This window comes from Neomonachus schauinslandi, chromosome 2 (assembly GCF_002201575.2).
Source record: "Neomonachus schauinslandi chromosome 2, ASM220157v2, whole genome shotgun sequence".
Taxonomy (NCBI): domain Eukaryota; kingdom Metazoa; phylum Chordata; class Mammalia; order Carnivora; family Phocidae; genus Neomonachus; species Neomonachus schauinslandi.
The window spans coordinates 202,869,709-202,870,325 of record NC_058404.1 but is presented as its reverse complement, the minus strand read 5'-3'; positions in this window follow the sequence as shown (position 1 = coordinate 202,870,325).

Sequence of the window (617 nt, the reverse complement as noted above, 5' to 3'; positions counted from 1 at the left end):
AGGCGGCAGCGCGCGCTTCGCAGGCGGCCCGGGCCTGGGCGGGGAGACGCGAGGCCGCGGCCCCGACGCTGCCTCTGGGAGGCGGCGGATCGACGCGTGTGGCCGAGCGAGGAGAGGCCCGAGGAAAGGCTGCCCCCCTCCCAGCATGGGGACGGCCGGGGCTGCGGCACCTCGGCGGGCAGGGCGGGGGGGGCTTTGGCGGGAGATTCGGACGCGCGCGCGACGCAGGCGCTCGGAGGGGCCAAGACCCGGAGAGGACGCGCCTCTGGTTGGTCGGCCGGCGAGACGGCCTCCGATTGGTCGGCCCCGCGGGGGCGGCCTCTGCGCAGGCGGGAAAGTGGAACCCGGAAGGCGAGGCCGCGGGGTGCGTCGGGCCGGGCCTCGGGCTCCTGACCCCTGCCCGCCCTCCGCGGGCCCGCCGCCCCTTCCGCAGAACCCCAGGCCCGCTCCCGCTGGAGCCCCGGGCCTGGGCTTGGTGAGACCTCCGTCGTGCGGCCGCGGCTGCCGCGGCGCCCGCCTCCGTCCTCAGTGTAGACCGAGTGGGCCCAGTGCTGTTACTGCCCAGTCGGCTCCTCCCCGTTACCAGTTCGAGTATCAGGAAAAACAAAACGTTCCAG